This window comes from Erpetoichthys calabaricus, chromosome 12 (genome assembly GCF_900747795.2).
Source record: "Erpetoichthys calabaricus chromosome 12, fErpCal1.3, whole genome shotgun sequence".
Taxonomy (NCBI): domain Eukaryota; kingdom Metazoa; phylum Chordata; class Cladistia; order Polypteriformes; family Polypteridae; genus Erpetoichthys; species Erpetoichthys calabaricus.
In genome coordinates, this window is record NC_041405.2 from 56,790,000 (window position 1) to 56,797,479 (window position 7,480).

Genomic DNA, 7,480 nt, shown 5'->3' on the forward strand with positions numbered 1-7,480 from the left:
TGATGCTGTAATTCTTAAGGGTGAATGGTTTGTACGGGTCAAAACTTAAGCTGGGATTATTACACCAAAACATGACAGTTCAGCAACCACAAAATTAGATGAACAACTCATTGTCACCAGACAAGAAAAGTGGAAAACCTAAGTCATTCATTTATTGAAGTTGTTGAAGAAACTCATTTTTTGTAACAAGACTTCCCTTTATTTTAAAAAACTATAAAAAAAATTCACAACTTGCAACCCCCCCATTAAATAATACAGCTTCCAAAACCACCAAATCGTGCATATGTAATCTCTCACCCAGACATACAGGACACACACTCTCACAACGTGGCCTTATTGCAACCAAGTTTTCAAACAGCACCATTTCATTAAGTCATTATCGCTTGGCCATTAACAAAGAAAACAAATATAAAAACGATTTGCTTTTTATTATTTAGATAGGGCAGCTCAAATACCATATCCTGACAGTGAAGTGCACATTAAAATGCTCAGTGAATAAAAGCTCTGTCACAATTTTTACTTGCTGCTGTAAATTTAGATTCTCTAGGTATTCTCTAGGTCTTGTTTTTTGTATCTCCTGTAGTGTAATATGCAATACTTCACACTACTACAAGAATTAATTAGTTAAAATAAATAGAGCTCTTTGACGGTAATGACGGTAAATAATGTTTGTTTTTAAAATAATCACCTAGTGGTCAGTACTATTTACAGAAAATAATTAGCATTTTATAGCAATATTTTGTTACTGATACTTTCTATTAAATATTAACATGTTGAAAACATCCATCCATCAGTTTATTTTCTAAACTCACTTTATTCAGTTGAGAGTAAATTGAGTTGGGGCCTATCCCTGTAGCGGGAATAATTTAATCAGAAGAAACACAATATAGAATTTTAATCAAATATTTTTAATCAATATATGGTCATTTGTACAGTTTAATACAGGTATATATTTAAATGAAGTAGTATCAATGGATTATTAAAAGCCTAAGGAAGACAACTAAAGGTAATTAAAGGGTTAACTAAAACGTGGCATAAAGCTTGGGTACATAAGGCTTTTGTTTCATCTTAGAGGAGCCACAAAGATAGTTGCTAAGGATAAAATGAAGTCATTGTGTAATGAACACCTCCTTAAAAAGCAAGGACAAACTATTGAGAAAAGCCCAAACACCCCTCCTATGAAGTGCTGATAAAACCAATAATCAATCGATAAAACCTGTAGGATAACCCTGTTAATGAAGCAATGTATGGAATAATGGAAGAATTGACATGTACAGTCATTGCCAAAAGTTTTGAGAATGACACAAATATTGATTTTCACAAAGTTAGCTACCTCAGTTGTTATGATGGCAATTTGCATGTACAGTGGAACCTCGGGTCACGAACATCTCGAACCACACACAAATCAGGTTATGACCAAAAAGTTCGCCAAACTTTTGCATCTGTTCACGACCGCACACTCGGGTGAAGAACAAGCCAGTTTCCCTTCTGTTTTGTACGTGGCGATGATTTCCGCACATGTTCAGTCTCTCCCTGTGCATTCCCTGTGCAGCGAGCGAGCAAGAAAGAGAGCGCGCACGAGAGAGAGAGGGCTGGCCGCGTAAGGCTGAGAAGGCAGTTAAAGAATGCACTGGGCTTATTTTTAAAGAGACTGATTCGAGCATTGTTTTAACCTCATTGTATTTAATGAAGACTTTTTTCTTTTGGATTTTAACCTCCACTTCACTTCTCGATCAGTTCGTAGCGTGCACTTTTCTTGGTTATTAAATTACGGATTTTTCAAATGTTCATGTTTTTCCCTGTGCTTAAAACTCATTAAAAAAAGTGTTTACAGCGAGCAGTTCGTAAGGCTATAGCGTGAAATCTTGCAATGTTACTTTTCTCTGTTCAAGGTTTTCTCAGTGTTATTCAATGTTTTTATATTTAGTTTACTATTACGCTGTGCATTCTATGGTATAATTAACTATTTTTGTGCTTAAAAATCTTTAAAAAAATATATTTACATACAGTTCGTACGGTCTGGAACGGATTAATTGTATTTACTGTCGCAGGTGGCTGTGGGGGCGACCCGGCCGGGACGCCCCGGAGGACCGGAAGAGGGCTTATGCCTTCCCCAGACCATGTGGGGGCAACCGCCCTGGCAGCTATGGGGACTCCCAATGCCTTGGGAGCCCTGGACCTCAGCACTTCCACCACACTCGGAAGTGCTGGGGGGAAGAGGATCGGCGACACCTAGAGTGCTTCCGGTTACGCAGCTGGCACTTCCGCCACACTGGGGAGTGCCGGTGGAAGATTGCTGGGAAGCACCTGGAGCACATCTGGGTGATTATAAAAGGGGCCGCCTCCCTTCATTCAGGATTTGAGCCGGGTGGAAGAGAGACGAGGTCTGGGAGGAGGCAAGGAGGCAGCCTGAAGAGAGTGAGAAGGCATTGTGTTGTGGTCAGGACTTTGGGGACTGAGGAGCACTTTCTGTAAATATGCACTTTGTAAATAAATGTGTGTAGGGTGATTTGAACGTGTCTGCCTGTTTGTGTCCGGGTCATGTTCCACATTACATACAATCCTATGGGGGAAATTACTTCGGGTCATGACCAAATTGGGTTACAACCAGAGTTTTGCAACAAATTATGGCCGTGACCCAAGGTTCCACTGTACTCCAGAATGTTATGAAGAATGATTAGATGAATTGCAATTAATTGTAAAGTCCCTCTTTGCCATGAAAATGAATGTAATCCCAAAAGACCCATTTCCACTGCTGTTGTGAAGAAGGCTTCAGGGCGCCCAAGAAAGCACAGCAAGCGCCAGGACCGTCTCCTAAAGGTGAATCAGCTGCGGGATTGGGGCACCACCAGTGCAGAGCTTGCTAAGGAATGGCAGCAGGCAGGTGTGAGTACATCTGCACGCACAGTGAGGTGAAGACTTTTGAAGGATGGCCTAGTATCAAGAAGGGCAGCAAAGAAGCTACTTCTCTACAAGAAAAACATCAGGGACAGATTGATATTCTGCAAAAAGTACAGGGATTGGACTGCTGGAATAAAGTAATTTTCTCTAATGAATCCCCTTTTCAATTGTTTGGAGCATCCGGAAAAAAGATTGTCCGGAGAAGAAAAGGTGAGCTCTACCATCACTCCTGTGTCATGCCAAAAGTGAAGCATCCTGCGACCATTCGTGTGTGGGGTTGCTTCTCAGCCAAGGGAGTGGGCTCACTCACAATTCTGCCTAAGAACACAGCCATGAATAAAGAATGGTACTGTAGCTGTCGCAAAATATGTGTGTGTATATATGTAAATTTAGTGTTTGAATTTGTAAAATATATTTTGTAAATTATATTGTATATCATATAGTTGTGGTGCAATCTTATTGTTGATGATAATTGTTTTTCTAATTGAAATTTTATTTATATTAAAATCAATGTATTTGTACATAAGTTTGCAAAGTTGGTCTGAACGGAAGGGCGCAGTGGTCACATGATAAGGTCGGAGGTGGAGCGGAAATGCACATAGTGACACGCTTAATGGACGCTGAGCTGTTTAGTTTTAATAAGATAAGAAGAAGTGAAGTATCAGAGAGACTGTGATAAAGACTCCTGAATTTCTGGTCAGAAAGCGCACACGGTATGTTTAATTTGTTATCCTGACACCTGCGTAATTCATTAATTGTTTAATTTACTAGTTTTATTGTATTTTAGTTTTTCACAGTGTTTGAGAGTGGTAAAGAGAGAGAGAGAGAGCAAATAAATACTCTTTAAACATCAGTCAGAGCGTGGTCTCATCTGTACCAGAAGAAAACCTTCGGGAGCAGCTACAGTGAAAAACGTTGCTGTTTATGGGAGTGAGTCAGCAAAGAGTTTCGCTAGCGTTTCAGTGAAGATTGGAAGGACATGTGTTTCGATACTCCATTACCACGTTCCACGGGAGGATCTGCCTACAAATCCCAGCATTCGTTGCATGCGACGTCAGGAGCTTCAACACCCGATTCAGCGCGAAGCAGGTTTGGCACGCAATAAGAAGACGGTTTTGAAGTGAAGTGCAGCAACAGAAAGGGAATCGTTCTAACATCTTTGGACTATTCTGTGTACAATAAGTAATAACGCTGTTGGGACGTCAGGTTAGGCATATTTACATTTGGAAATAAAGTCATATTCATAATTGTTGATATTAACGTTTCTTGTTATTCATATTATGAAAGTTTTAATTACGTATTGTGTCTAATATGCTATTTTGTTTTGTAAGTTGAACAGAAATGTTTAGATTGTTTTATAATTGATACATATTTTCATGAGAATTTTATAATTCACATTTGATTGTCTAATATTGCAGTGCAGTGCTTATAAGTTTGTTAGTGAAAATGGAACAAGGTACAGTAGGAAATCGTTTACTGGAACAAGTAATTGAGGCTTTAGAAAACGAGAAGGCACAATTAGAGAAGAAATTAGAAACTGAACTTGAAAACACAGAAAGACAAATGGTTGAAGAACGCATAGCTGAAATTTATGCCGAGCTTGAAATACACAGAGTAGGGCTACAGGAGCAACCATCTCATGTCGAGCAGCAGGTTAGGCGCTCAGAAAGAGCTAGATGCCCCACAGAAAAAATGCTTGAGTTTAAAGAAAATGAGATAGCTAGGAAGGAAAGAAAGTTTATACTCCTGTATGTAAATTTCAAAGCAGAGGTTCAGCTTATCAGGTCTAAACTCAATGAAGAATTTTTTCAAAGCTGAGTTAAGTGAAATGATTTTGGATTTGGAAAAATATGAGTCAGATCTGAAAAAGGAATATGAGGGTTTACGTGCACTGACTACCCCGTCTCAAGATATAAGAAGAAAAATGGATAGCAGCATCTCAGTAATTAGTGAAATAATGGCATTTCTGAAAAGGCGCTATATGGAAGCAGGTATCAAAATGTTTGATGCAGTTGCTGAGAAAGAAACTCTCCTCCAGTTACTCCAAAGAGAAGAAGCCAGGTCGATTTATGGTTCAACTGTATCAAGAGCTGGACGTAGTAGTCAGCAAGGAAGTCACATGTCAACAAAAAGGGCAGAGGCTGCAGCATGCTTGGCAGCAAAACGGGCTGAGATTAACAGAGAAAGGGAAATTTCTATTCAGAGAAAGGAGGTCCTAGCCCAACAAGAGAGATTAAAAATGCTGGAAAATCAAAGGGATCTTGAAGTAATAGAGGCAGAATACAGTGTTTATGCTGAAGAGGAATTAAAGTTGAGTGCCGAAATGGGAGATATTGAAATAATAACCACACTGCCTCCAAGTCAGTTTCCAACGCAGCATGATAACATTCCTCCTGCCCAAGTTCCTCAAAGCACTTCAGTTCCTGAAGATAAAACTGAATCAGCATCAAAAGAAGCCTTGCTAGTTCAGGCATTAAGAGAATCCCTGGCAGTGACTAAACTTCTGGCACCAGAGCCATTTGTGTTTACCGGGGACCCACTCAAATTTATTGAATGGAGCACCTGCTTCAAGGCCTTAATTGAAACAAACTGCACAAACCCAGCACATAGGTTGTTCTATTTGAAAAGATACATAAGTGGAGAAGCACTGAGCGTAGTAGAAGGAATGTTTTATAGAAGTGATGGGGAACCATACACGCAAGCTTGGGTTGCATTGAACAAACGTTATGGTCACCCCTTTGTAGTCCAAAGAGCATTCCGAGCAAAACTGAGTACCTGGCCAAAGATTGGACCAAGAGAATCTCTTAAATTGAGAGAGTTTAGTGATTTCCTCATCTCATGCAAGTATGCAATGCTGCACATACAGGGCTTAAAGATTTTGGATGATTGTGAGGAGAATCAGAAATTATTGCAGAAGCTACCTGATTGGCTAACAACCCAGTGGAATCGATATGTTACTAAAGCACTGAGTGATAACAAACCTTATCCAAGCTTCCAGGAATTTTCAGACTTTGTGGAAGAGGAAGCGCGCATTGCATGCAACCCAATTTCCTCACATTATGCATTGAAACATACGGAAGAAAAACCTGTAAAGGAACAAAGGCATCTTAAGGCAAGCGCCTTAATGACATCAACAAAGACATCTCAAGATCCAAAATCCACTTTGATCCAAGACTCAGATGGATCAGAGGATAACCAAGATTCCAAAACTAGCTCTTCCGCCACTCAAAACTTGAGGCAAGTAGAATGTGTTTGTTGTCAACAAAATCACTTTATATATAAATGTAAAAAATTTGTAGCAATGTCTTTGGACGAAAAGAAAAGATTTATTGTCGACAACAACATGTGTTTTGGCTGCCTTAGGGTTGGCCACATTTCCAAAAATTGTAGAAAGAGGGCCATTTGCAATGTCTGCAGACGTAACCACCCCACACCGCTTCATGAAGAACGTCTTCAAGAAAAGGGGCCAGACTTGCCACAGTTAGAGGAGAATTCGTCCACTGTTTTGTGCAGCGTGAATGTAGCCAATAGCGAGCGCACTTCAATGATTGTTCCAGTGTGGCTTTCTTGTGCAGCAAAGAACAGCCCAGAAATCTTAGTGTATGCATTACTGGACACACAGAGCAATAATACGTTTATTGACCAGGATGTTTGTGAAAAGATTCATGCAGACACAGAACCTGTTAGATTAAAGCTGTCAACAATGACTGACAAAGGTTCAATAGTGAATTGTCAAAGAGCAGTGGGACTAAGAGTGAGAGGGTACTTTTCGCAAGAGTACATTGTACTACCACCTGTATATACACAGGAGTACATCCCACTAGAACAAAGTAGCATCCCTACTCGTGAAACAGTGAAAGGTTTGACACATCTTCTCAGTGTGGCAGAAAAAATGCCAGATCTGTTGAACTGTCCTGCAGGTCTTTTAATTGGCTATGACTGTGCAAGAGCCCTGAAACCGAAACAAGTGATATCAGGGGAGGATTATGAGCCATATGCAGTCGAGACTGAACTAGGCTGGAGTATCGTAGGACCCATAACACCTTATATAAACCAAAGGAAGGTAAAAGGATTTTGTCACCGCATCTCTGTAAAGGAACTACCGTTTGTTACACCTGCCACAGTGATTAAGGCACTAGAAACTGATTTCTTGGACACGGAGCCCAGAGGAAAGAAAATATCTCAAGAAGATATCCAATTTCTAAACTTCTTGAATGATAAAATTCACCACAATGAAGAAGGACATCTTGAAATGCCTCTGCCCTTCAAAGAGTGTCCTCTGCTGCCAAACAATAAGCAACTGGCTGAAGTACGTTTGAGGCATTTAAAAAGAAAACTAGAGAAAAGTCCCAAGTACAAAGAGGATTATGTGAAATTCATGAATGGGGTCTTGAAAGATGGTGACGCAGAAGAAGTAACTGCCACACCAAAGGAGGGTAACACATGGTACATTCCACACCATGGAGTGTATCATCTTAGAAAGCCAGAGAAAATTAGAGTCGTATTTGACTGCTCTGCAAAATTTGAAAGTAACTCTCTAAATGACCACCTTCTTACAGGACCTGACTTAACTAATGCT